Source organism: Stylophora pistillata, chromosome 11 (assembly GCF_964205215.1).
Source record: "Stylophora pistillata chromosome 11, jaStyPist1.2, whole genome shotgun sequence".
Lineage (NCBI taxonomy): Eukaryota > Metazoa > Cnidaria > Anthozoa > Scleractinia > Pocilloporidae > Stylophora > Stylophora pistillata.
In genome coordinates, this window is record NC_142529.1 from 29,957,601 (window position 1) to 29,969,822 (window position 12,222).

At 39.1% G+C, this 12,222-nt stretch overlaps 1 pseudogene across 1 annotated transcript; it reads left to right on the top strand.

Annotated features, from left to right (window-relative positions):
• The first annotated feature begins 8,201 nt into the window (after window positions 1-8,201).
• LOC111321146 (uncharacterized) lies at window positions 8,202-12,220 on the top strand (annotated as a pseudogene). Its single transcript, XR_015992957.1, has 7 exons — window positions 8,202-8,227; window positions 8,330-8,396; window positions 8,542-8,731; window positions 9,054-9,138; window positions 9,953-10,066; window positions 10,665-10,816; window positions 11,393-12,220. The product of XR_015992957.1 is annotated as an uncharacterized LOC111321146 (transcript).
• The last annotated feature ends 2 nt before the right edge of the window (window positions 12,221-12,222 follow it).

Sequence of the window (12,222 nt, forward strand, 5' to 3'; positions counted from 1 at the left end):
GAATGTTGTAAGATGTTGAGCGCGTTTGGCCAGCTTTTTCACAACATCTCACAACACGGTCCAACGATGTTGCAAGATGTTGCGTTGAAATGTTGCCTGCGTTTGAGTGGGCCTCAAGGATAAATTTGTACTTAGTGTTACCCAGACCAATTTGCCTACTGTAAGATTTATGATTACAAGAAATTTGGATTTTGTTCATCAAAATCGTTTTGTCTCTTAAAACATATGCCTCTAGGTAAGAGTGTTCATATCTTTGACAGGGAAGAAAACAAGGGTTTTTGATGAGTCACTGCAAGTCTTTACACGGATATGTACATAACAGAGACGGTAATTTTGTCTATCAGTTTGCTTTCGGATTCGGAGTATTGAAGCGCGGAAATTTTAATACTAATTCCATTTAGTGTTTGATAATAGTGGATACTTCGAGCTCTATGCCACAATGCTAGGAATTAAAGGTACATAAATCTTAACAAATGCCGACTGCTCAACAAAAAGTTAAGGATAGTATTTCCCGCAAAATACCGGAGTAAACCTGTGATGGACTACTAAACTACCTCAATTCTTTGCAGTCATTTCTACCTCTGGGTGGAGACTTGCAGTATGAGAGCGAATTATCTTGCCCCAAAACAAAACACAATAACAACACAGCGGTCAGTCAAACGTCAAGCATGCGCAAGTGGGTCACCAGCGTTTTCTCGCGCGTTTTCTCGCGCCCTACGTAGTCTTGCTTGTTTTGACGTTGAATCCTCATTTGCTCCGTGCAATAGTTTCCTTTGTTTTGGTTATGGTTTTACGACATTCACGAGTGCTCTTAATGTTATGTAATGTTTCCTTAGCAACAGTTATCAATCTTAACGCGTACAGATGTGTAAGAACAATAGGCAAGGTGAGATGATAACGCACTCAGGGTCGCGTTTCATTGGGATCAACTGTTTTAACCGTAGGTTGATGCGATTGTAGCTTTCCAAGGGAACGCCGTGCTCGGCTCAGATGCAGTAATTCTTACGAATAGTCATTACCAGACTTTTCTACGTTAAAGAGTTAAGGGAACAAGACATGCTTGTCAGTTGACGCGACTCCTAGAGCAGCTTTTTAGAAATTCCTCTACTTCTACCAGATAAAGTGCGGCGAAAGAGACCGAGTGACTTGCATTTTGTTTTTGATGACAGCAAGTACCACGGCTAGAAAATGCTACTTATTTTCCTGAGATGGCTCTAACCAGCTCCTTTTAACTGTAATTAAGCCTGACAAATTATTACAATTCGCTTATTTTTCTGTGCCGATGACTACACTCATAGCGGTATGTAAGTTTTTACCCTTCTTAATTTTAGATGGAGAATGTTCGTTTTGTTCAACTTGCTCAGCACCAAGGCAAGGCCAAGAAAAGTAACTCTGCAGTTACAATGGTAAATATTCCTAATTCGCTCTTTTAAATACTTTAGCTTTTTTAACCAAATCAACGAAAGATTACACTCCAGTGTTTTTTTTTTTTTTTTTTTTCGCACACTTAACCTGATATATATGCTCAAGACTATTTGGCAGTGTCTTGATTGCAACTGCAGTGTACTATATGAACATTTCCCGTGCGCTGTCTTGTTAAACGTGGCTGTGCGGAATCAGTCTTCAATAAACTGACAGTTTTATCGTTCAAAGGATAGTTTCGATTTAAAAATAAAACTGGAGAGATAAGGCATGTGGTGGGTTTTTCAGAGGCCCTTATGTACCCGTAACAGCGGACATCGCCTGACAACCTCCGTATTTTCTGGAATGCTCGTGCTTTTTCGGATTGGTCTTAATTAACCTAGAAGAGTTTTCAGGCAACTTCGTTAAGATGTCTTCGAAATCAAACTGTTTACGGAAACGTTGCAAAATGCGTTTGTAAAATTGTTGCCGTGAGATAAAGTCCCTAGCATAGTGGAAAGCAGCCATCTATATTGAAACGTTTTTTTCAATAATTCGCTTATTAAGTTTTGAAGTCTTGCTCTGTATCTTGGTTGAACGGCAGTTCTGTGAAGTTGGTCACGATAATGATTTCGAGGAAATAAACAATGTCTTAATCTTTATTCTATCGTGCCATCATAGGAAATGGAGGTATCAGAAAACCCTTCGCTTCAATCAGTAGGCCCTGATCCAATGTTGTTCTGCACAGCATCAAAGAAAAACAGATTTTACATATTTTCAACCAGGCAGCCTGATTTGGGATGAGTTTTTTTCCGCCTTCTAGTTGTTTTAGGGGCCTGGTCCCCCAGGGTGTGTAATCGTCTGACTTCTCTCAAAAGAAACAGTCTTTATTGTTTTAACTCATTTGTAATTGTTTATTTGACAAATGCTGCCTTAAAAATACTTCACTTTTCCTAAGCACTACATTAACTTGGATCACTGGTACATGCGTTTTAAAATTTCCAAATTTATTTATATCCCAGCTCAGCTGTATTTTTGTTTTTGTTTTTTTTGTGTTTTGTTTTTTGTTTTTTTTTTTAATGAATTAAGTACAGGTGTTACAATAAATTTTTCCACAAGAGGCTGGCGATGGTGTAAATAAACCGCTGTGCGCTCAGGATAAGGGATCGTACAGGTGAAACCCAAACACAAGAACTTGCTCGCCGGCTCAACAGACAGTTTTAAACCTTTCACTCCCAGAGGTGATTAACTTGTAAATTCTCCCTATAATTTCTATACATGATCCAGCAAACAGGTAATAAGAATACTCAAACTGATCAGGGAGAACTTGTTACCTTGATTGAACTCCAAATCAAGTTCTTGTAAACAATCTACAAGGAAATGTGTAGCAGCTAGAGGGGAGAGTTAACAATCAGATCATGGGAGTTCAAGGGATAAGTGGTCCTACAGGGTGTACCGCTGGTAACCGACTTTGTTTGAAATCCGTGAAAGTTTATTCAACTGCGTCGGTACATAGAAAAACTCAAAGAATTAAAATGTAAGCAATTTCAAAGAATAATGTAGAGATTCAGGCTCTATTCGATTTCAAATAGTCATTTTTTTAGATTAAAATATGGAAATTTATTTTAACTGATATTTAAGAGTCAAGCGTCAAATAATTATAGAAGGCTGGTGATGACAGAGCTAGTTATAATAAGTAACTGAGAACGTTCTACAATCAATATCTAGAATATCTCTTGCTCTCATGGTCCACGTTTGAGTCCACGTTTGGCCCTCTACGCTAAAATATTAGATTACCAAATGTTTTTTGATGCCTATGAAGCATTCCTAAGAGAACAGTTTATCTGCTTGTTGAGTGACGAAAAAAATGTCTACATATCTTTTTAGTTTCCTTTAGTCAAGATTAAATAGGAACTTACGCTTCCACCATTGCGCCCGTCCCTACCCCCCCGTTCCCGTCCCTACCCTCCTAGTCCTTCTCTCCTTCCTCAACAGGAGCAAACAGGAAGGATAGTTTCTAAGAAATCATATAATGACTTCGAGGCCAAAGATGATGCAAGTCTGGGTATGCAAATAAATCTGCATTTCCTGTCGCGAAGGAATTTTCCCTTTGAATTGAAACCGAAAGCGTTTGTATTAAGACCTTAAAAGATGTTTCATATTTTCGCGTTATTAACAATGTTGTCTTGGTAAATTTGAGTGCTGAGACCTGGATATGACTTTCTATCTTAATCCACAATAATAATAATGAAAAAAGAAAAAAGGAAATCCGACATTCTATCGCCAATGATTGTTATGTTACTTACTAGGGGTTCAATAAGAGTAATCTTCAAATGAATCACTTTCTACATCGATCGGACTCTTCGTCGACGGATGTAATTTCTTCTCTTGCAAATCCAGACCCTTCAATTTTTCATCAAGCTCTTTTTTATTTGAGCGGAACATTTTTTCAAGCTCTTTGCGGTGATTCTCAATCCCTGTGCCCAGCATCACCTTCCCTTTCTTCGCGATATCCGAAGTAGTCTCGTTGATCTTGTCAATTGCTGTCCTCCTATCTTGGGCTGTTCCCGTGAAGCAATGGAATTTTTCTTTTGGAAGAAACACGTCTTGAAATCTGCACGTTTCTTTATCGCCATGCTCCAATAATTCTACCGATCTTGCGATGGCGCTGCCAATCGGTAGAACGTCAAATTCTTCCTTCTTTGAGCTTGGCTTCGTTACCGTTACAAGGCGTCGAGCTATTTCAAAAAGCAAAATCATGTAGGCTTCAATGGTGGCTTGTGGAAAATCGCTAGTTACCACTGAGTTGTCCTGAAATAGTTTCTTGATATGCTTTGCGAATGATTCCGTGTCGTCCTTGTAATGTGCCTTCAAGACACCATGCAACTCATCGTACTTTTTTGCTCCTCGTGTAAACTTCTGTTTTCCTCTCGGACGTAGAAACACAATGGCATTGCCAGGTTGGTGTTCGGTAGGCCTTGCTTTAAGTCTGAAGAGCTCCTCTACCTCATCTTCCGGCCTAGTTCCATGGTTGTTTGGCAACAGCAAGTAAAAGGTCTTATTTGACGTAAACTGCTTCTTGTCGTTGACAATTTCGGAGAGGAGTGCGACAACGTTTTCAGCATCAAATCCTGTTATATCGTAAACTGGACCAGCGAACTTTTTCACACATTTGGGCCTTTTATCATCTGGTATTGGCTGAGACACATCTTTTGGGAGGTTTACACGGAAGAATTCTGTACAGGCTCCTACTTGTTTTTCAAAAACCTCGTCGGCGTCGAATGCTTCCATGTCGATGTTAATCTTTGAATCCGTACCAGTTCTCTCAAGTTTTGAGCCTCTGAGGCAGTTGTGCATATAATTAACTCGATTGACAACGATATAATCCACCAGTTTGTTTCAGTCACCTGCACTAAGAACACATGCGGAACTTCAAAAGCAGTCAATGATTGGCTCCAGTTGGATTGAGTGACAGAAGATCGTTGAAAAATCTGTAAATAACTATTATCTACATATGTAAATGTATTTGACTTTTAAAATTTTTATAGCTATAAAACATAGACAAATAAAGTTTTCCATTTATTCATTCATTCAAGTGTTTTAAAGCTGAATTGAGCAATATCTCGAGTATTAGACACTAAAGAGGTCTCGAGAAAGAAGTATAGCTAGGAGTATAGTAATAGGTCGAAGTTTTAAACTCCCTTTAAAAAATTAAGAGGTATTTCAAGGGAAATTAATTAGATGAAAAGAATAGTCGGACGGAAGAAATAAAACCACGAAAGTTAAAAAGGGAACACACATTTTCCCTCCAGGCAACCTGATTGTGCTTTCCCACAAGCTGTTTCAGGGAAGGGTCCTAAGAGGTTTGTTGACATTTTAACGTAAACACTGCTTCACTAGGTTACTCTGTAATAACATGGAAACTTGTGGTTATAGAACGCATTTTACCAGACAGTAGTTCAGTACTCTCTAACATCTCGTACATCTTCCATTTTTGTTTATTTATACCTCATGACCTAAAGAAAAGACGCGGTATGCGAGTCTGGTTGTGTAACTCTATGCACGTGTCTAGTTGAAATTTTCCGTATTATTTTGAAACCGAAAGTGCTGTACAATGATTTGTTTCCATGAAAAGTGTTCAAGCTTGATTAACAACTAAGTTTTCTTGTTGATTTGTGGAGATGCCTGGATAAATCTATCTGTAGTATTTTATCTTTTACAGTAAGTAAAAGTAATCGAATAACAAATTTACCAAAAATGGAGTGAATTATGAGATTAACTAGTCCACAACTGAGATCAGAACTCAGTTGCGTGATTTGCGGTAATCGAATGCTGTAACGTCTTCTGTACTCACCGAAGATTTTAAAATCGACGATGTACGCTTCTTACTTTTCTTAAAACCTCGGACAAGTCTTATCAATGGGTCCATTAGACTTCGCGTGGAGCAGAATGTTTCTTTAAGTTCTACAAGGTAACACTCGGTGAAATCAACAAGAAGTGGCTCTTGGATCGATTGAAAGTAACCCATTAACAAAGCTGGCTGGGTTCGCGTTTTTCCTTTCTCGGCTTCCGCTAAGGCTGTATTTATGTCGTTAATCGCTTTTATCCTGATCTTGGGATCTCCAGAGAAGCAATGGAATCTGGCCCCAGGCATGAAAACATCCTCAAACGTGCATATTTCTTTGCCGTACTTGAGCAGTTTCATAATCCCTGCGATGGCACTTCCAATCGGGAGCGCGTCATATTGCTCCTTCTTATCGCTGGGCTCTTCTAACGCGACTAAACGTCGAGCTATTTCAAACAGCAAAATCGTGTAGGCTTCAATGGTGGCTTGAGGAAAAGCGCTGCAAACCACTGAATTGTTCAGAAATAGTTTCTTGATATCCCTCGCGAAGGACTTAGTATCATCCTTGTAATGGGCCTTCAATGCACCATTGATCGCCTCGTAATCTTTTGCTGGTTCTGTAAAGCGTTTCTTGTTCCTCGGACGTGCCACCAATATGCCATTGCCGGGTTGGTGTTCGCTTGGCCTTGCACTGAGTCGGAACAGCTCCTCTATGCGGTAATTTTTTTCTCTCTCGTCGATGTTGCGCAGCGTCAGGTAGAAGGTCTTGTTTTTCTGGTACATCTCACTGTCGTTTACAATGCCAACGAGCACAGCAATTACCTGATGAGCATTGAAGCCTGTTATATCGTACAAGTAGAGTGCTCTCTTAAGGTGTCTCATGTCTGCGGGTATCTCGTCCAACTCTGTTAAAAGCTGGCCTTTTGGAACGTCGGGTAGTTCTTCGTGAAAGAATATTTGGCAGGCAGCAACTTGACTATCGTACAAATCTGTATTTCCACCTCCTGCGGCCATGTTAAACGCTGAAATGGTAAATTGGTCACCGTAACGATTACAAAAGCTGACGTTTTGAGCGTTAGCCCTTCGTCGGAACACTGTCTCTCGGTTTTCGCTTTGTTTACGAGCTCCTTTCAGTTCTTACCCGTAAGTGTTGTGACGTAACGTTCATTAAGAGGAGTGAGAACCAATCGCAGAACTGTACGACTCGTTATTAAATATTAATGACTCAGTTTGTGCAGGTGGAAAAACATAATATAACATTCGAGAATCTAGAAATTGTGTTTATCAACCTTTTTCGAAAAATTGAGTGGTGAGGCTATAGGAACACGGACACCGATGTCAGGCAAGAGTTTGATTGGAGCCAAAATTACTGGAACTACGTGAATGTCGCAGACTTTCTACGGATATCAAAGGCTTAATAATACCTAAATCTAGCGCTCTGTATGATTTTGCTCGCAGTATTTCATGCATAATTCACTCCGGATAATTTTTAGTCAAAGTAAACAGTTTGACCATCTGCTTGTTTCGATGTTCACTGGTGCATTTATGCCACTGGCTGTTCCTTTTGTATGGATTTTCTACTTCTTATACTCCGTTGTAATCCATTTTATTACGACTGTTAATATAATATTACTATTTTTATTACTACTATTCATAATATGCGAGTCTGAGTTTCTTTTTTCTATTTGTAAATAACAAAGATATAATTTTTTGCGTAATTATATAATGTCTAAAAGACCTATTTTTAGCAATATAGACTATAGGTAGATAGGATTGATATCATTACTCTTGTTGATATTATTATTGGTATTATCAATGCTATTCATTTGTATATATCTATCATCATTATTACTATTATTGATATTATTGTTACTCAGATACAATGAAATATATGAAGCTCATATATTTTGAACTGCGGTATTAGATGTTCAAAATATATGAGCTTCATATATTTCATTGTATCTGATTTATCACTTTCACGGGTTTATTACGAATCGACTTAACGGCCTGCTCCCAGTTGGCTTGTTAGCTCGATTGGTAGAGCGCTGCACTAGTATCGCAGAGGTCAGTGGTTCGAATCCCGTACAGGCCTGATTTTTTTCAGGTCTGATTTTCGCTATTGCTTAAATAGCGCTATCTACTGCGAGGATCGTGCATCGTACGTGTTATTATTACTATTGATATCATTATTATTATTATTATTATTATTATTGCTATTATTGTAATTATCATCGTTATTAAGTTGGCTTGATACTCCTGGTCTCTTGGTGAATCAGGAATAAAAGTTACTTTACAACGGAAACGGGCTCTTTAACTCCCAAGACCTGCTTGTTGATTCTCCCCTTTGGTTGCTGCACATTTCTTTGTTAATGAGTTGCGAGAATTTGGTGTCAGATCATAACAACTTTAACTTGATAAGTTTGAGTATTCTCATCTCCTGTTTGTTGGATAAAGTATGGATATTGTAGACAGAAGTTACATGTAAATCGCTTGTGGGAGTTAAATGATCAAAGGGAAAGAGGCGTAGGGTTTCATTGTTAGATGTTACCTTATGCTTAGCACGTTTTTCCATTTTGATTTCAGTGGTAAAAGTGATCGTGATGTTTTCAATGAGAAACCTTTGAGAGAGGAGATTCTTGCGGATTCTCAGGCAAGAAACTGCTTAGTTTTATTCTTCTTTGTAAATTTTTCTCTTTTTTTGTTGTCTCTTTATTCAGTGTCGATAAACGTGGAAAAACAAAGCGTGTAGCCTGTTTCAATATTGTCTTGCCCGCTTCTAAGCCTATATCAAACAGTTTAGCGGACGACCAGAATCGGATAGCGCTTCCTCGCGTTCACCAGTAGAGTCCAAGCAATTTGGTGCCGTAAAACGAAATCCAAAGTTATTTATCACAAAAGCCAATTACAATAAAGGAAATTATCGCGAGGAGCCAATGGGAACTCAGAGGAAGAACCTCAGCAAATTGCCCGAAGCGCGGAAAAGGGGTTGGCCACGTCGCCATTAGCTAAAGTTTGGCATCTCATTGGTTCAGAGGGAGGTACGAGTTTTCTTAACCAATCACAGAACGAAGAATGGCAAAAGCGATGCAATCGTGAATTATTCTCGTCGAAAAATTCCTCTAAACGCCATTAGGATAGTCTGTATACTGTTTTACTGATATACATAACAAAAGTGTCGATCACCTCGATGATAGACTAACCATAAGGGTCGACTCCATGGCGCGCTCTTACATGAAGAACCTCCCTTGCTAAGTAAGCCTGTTATTTAACTATTTACAGCTGATCTCTTTGTACGCTCTACTCTAAGGATCTGAAGGCAAAAAGAAATTACCTGAACTGGCCACTCTCCACACAACAATGGGTGACATTACGATTCAACTGTTTAGTCAAGAGTAGGTTTACATAATGCCTTTGATCCCTAGATTGTAATCAAAGTTCGATATTAAAGAAGCGCCACAGGCCAGTAACATTGAATCGATCTTTTCTGACCGTAATGCTCCGAAACTCTTCTTCAAGTTCGCGATTTTAATCATTTGACCTCATCGCTTGACAAATACAGTAAACACCCGAAAATAAGAACCTAGTGGATTAAGAACCTCTTGGCAGGAATTTTCCATTTTAATACCCCTTTAAATAAGAACCTGTTTAGCCAAACATGATCAAGCAGGTTCTCATAATATGGGTTACAGCTAAATAACAGCATAAACAAACCACAAGTTGCTGACACAATTTATTGGTGTGTGTAAAAGAAATAGAAGATAATTTACACAAAATGCCCAATATACCGTTGAGTTGATTATTTACTTGTTGCGGTAGTTGAAAGTTACAGTTAAACAGTATCATATATAATTTTAGCCCGTATAAAGATAATTTATTATTCTTATGCAAAGCAATGACAACTGTATCCCCCTCTTAGCAATTAAGAACCTAATTAAGAACCTGTTTTGCCAAAATTACCAACAACTACCCTTTTTAAACAAGAACCTTTTTGCCAGACTGCCAAAAAATAAGGTTCTGATTTTCGGGTGTTTACTGTACTCACAGTAAACTGAAACTTCACAATTAAACCAGTTTTTCTCTTTTATCGTTTGCCGTTGTCGCAAGCTTTGTGCTCAGTCGTGTCCTAATAATATTAGAAAACAATTCATCATTTATCTAGCCAGACAGCCACTATGGACAGTTATCACGTCTTTTAAATTATTTTAGGTGTCCCAAGACTGTGGAAAACTTCGCAACTCACAGTGAGAATTGTTATTACCACTCTCACGTATTCCATCGTGTGATTCATCGGGAGTATGATACAAACTGGTGATCCAGAAGGTAAGGAATGCTGTTAGTCTTCATTCAAAACCGCATCTGCACGAGTTAGTTTCCTTTTGGAAGAGTGCTCTTCCAAGGAATTCATTCCCTATTTTCCGTCCAATAAGGTAAACTGAACAACAACTTTTGAGTGGGAAAATTGTAGGGATACAATTTCCTTTAAAGCCGACACAGCTTCCTTGAAATGTGTCCCTTTTAAGTTAACTGAGCCAATTTTTTCCCAGTATCCTCGCGGCCATTTGATACGTTTCCCCTTCACTTGTTCAAGTCTCCTTGCTTCACCTCTGCGCTCCAAGATCTGACCAACTTATATTTCTCAGTGTTAGGTCTGAGTGTTTGGTCTTTAATCAAGTAGTATCCCTTAGTTGATAGTTTTCTTCATTCTCATAACTTGTCTGCTCGATAGTGTACTGATGTTACAAGAAGAAACTACCACTTGCTCACTCTTGTGAGCTCAAGGGTAAAAGCTAACATGTCAGCTTTTGGAAAATGGGACTTCCTTGAGAAAACATGACCCCTTTCGCATCCACATTATATTAGAAATTTTGTGGAGAATTGTGCAACATGATAATTATACGATTTTTTTTCTGTAAATCAGCTGATGGCACTGGAGGGGAGTCTATCTGGTGTGGCGAGTTTGAAGACGAGTTTCACAGAAACTTGCGGCACGATCGACCATTTACAGTGAGCATGGCGAATGCAGGACCTAACACTAACGGCTCGCAGTTCTTTATCACGGTCGTACCAACGGTGAGTGCACAAGGGAGAAGACAGAGTGTGAAATCGTTAATTAGACAACCGCGTGTTCAAAGGAAAGGGGGAAACGGATTTCCTCACCTGAAACGTTCGCAACCCATTTTTCCCATTTAGGAGATCTTTCGTTTGGCTTTTAATTCCAAGGGCATTAGGTTGCTACAGGGGGGTTAGAGTTCGACGCGAGAATTTTCTTTAATATATGAAAAAATAACTTAGGAACCTGACGCTCTGAAGAGAATGGGTGCGCGTTGTAAGGGAGTGTGCGAGGCGGAAAAGCGCATACCCTTGAAATTTCTTAACCAATCGTATCTGGGCCTGTACGCAGTGAAGCTCCTTTGCCCTTTTGATCGGTTAAGAAAACTCTCCTTGTCTTCTTCTCAACCAAACAGATGCAAAACAAAAATCAAGTGCGATATGGTCACTCTCGTTTATCCGTTCTTTAGACCATTTGTCTCTTCTGATCCGCTGTTGTGATAACCTTGGTTTTATCATCCTTTTTATCTTCAAGTAGCTCGCACCACTAACGGAAAAATATGTTAATTCATTTATATTTACTTCTTGTCACAACAGCCGTGGCTTGACAACAAGCGCACTGTGTTGGGCCACGTCACCAAAGGAATGGGTGTGGTGCAAGAGATAAGTAAGGTGAAAACAAATCCTAGGGACGATAAACCCTACGACGACATCAAGATTATCAACGTGTCTCTGAAAGGCTAAGATGACATCAGTGCTGAGGAAAAGAAAAGTGCATTTATCACAGATTTATACCTCTTCTTCATCATGCTAACCGATTTGACGTCATCCACTGGTTTTGACGACTCAGTTCAAATAGACGGACAAACAAAATGGCGTCATCAGGGCTCGAAATTAAAAAAAATTCCAAGTCGCCTTTTGGCGACTATTAGAGAACAAATGGTCGCCAAGTGCAAAAATGCAGTCGCCAGATAGTACAAGAACAGAAATCAGATTAGAGCCTTATTCAAGTGGCGTTGTTGTTCGGCTTCTGGTGGATTGTGGCTGCGATTGTGGGGTAGACCGAAATACCCGATCTTGAAAGACTTGAATTTCCGAATTTTTTTATTTTCGAAGCTAGCTATCTTTTTTTTTTTTTTTTTTAATGAATAAAGTACAGGTGTTACAATAAATTTTTCCATAAGAGGTTGGCGATGGTGCAAAAAACCGCTGTGCGCTCGGGATAAAGACTGTAAGATGAAACCCAAACAGGAAAACCTGCTTGCAGGCTCAACAGACAGCGTTAAACCTTGAACTCCCAGAAGTGATTAACATGTAACTTCTTCCCATAATATCCATCCATGATCCAGCAAACAGGTAATGAGAATACTCAACCTTATCAGGTAGAACTTGTTACCTTGATTGAACTCCAAATCAAGTTCATTTTA